This window comes from Trichoplusia ni, chromosome 2, assembly GCF_003590095.1.
Source record: "Trichoplusia ni isolate ovarian cell line Hi5 chromosome 2, tn1, whole genome shotgun sequence".
In the NCBI taxonomy this organism is placed as follows: Eukaryota; Metazoa; Arthropoda; class Insecta; order Lepidoptera; family Noctuidae; genus Trichoplusia; species Trichoplusia ni.
Window position 1 is genome coordinate 1,057,992 of NC_039479.1, and position 553 is coordinate 1,058,544.

Consider the following 553-nt stretch of genomic DNA (forward strand, 5'->3'; position numbering starts at 1 on the left):
GGAAAAGCATAAGAAGATCAGCATAAGTCTTAAGAAAAGAAGTTCACTAACACTGGTACTTAGCTGAAACCGGTTGGACTGGTAGCCGACTCCAACATAGTTGGGAAAAGGCTAGGCCAATGATGAAAAGAACTTTACTAACAGCTAAACATTCGTTTTGTACACTAATATTGTTCTGGTAGATAAAACTAGAGCAAAAATAATAGTCACATTGCAGAATGCAGAGGGAAATTTGAATTTACATTCTACCGGGGGCGTAGCTCAAATGGTAGAGCGCTCGCTTAGCATGCGAGAGGTACCGGGATCGATACCCGGCGCCTCCAATACTCGTAAAGAATATAATAACTTTTGCTCTACCAGATCAATCTTTATAGAAGTTTTTTTTTTAATAAAATCTGTTTTTTTCAACATAGTGTACCTATTTGGATGTTTAATTTAATTTATAGCAAGCCACGTCATTTGTGGTTTCTATTGGCTATGCATGCACTGAAAAATAATAATGAAAAAAGTGGTACTCACATCATTTCTTCATTTGAAAATAAACAATGTTAAT

General features: G+C 35.8%; 1 non-coding gene across 1 annotated transcript; it reads left to right on the forward strand.

The window, feature by feature from the left end:
- The first annotated feature begins 250 nt into the window (after positions 1 to 250).
- Trnaa-agc lies at positions 251 to 323 on the forward strand. The gene has a single exon. It is a non-coding gene; the product is annotated as a tRNA-Ala (tRNA).
- Positions 324 to 553: the final 230 nt, after the last annotated feature.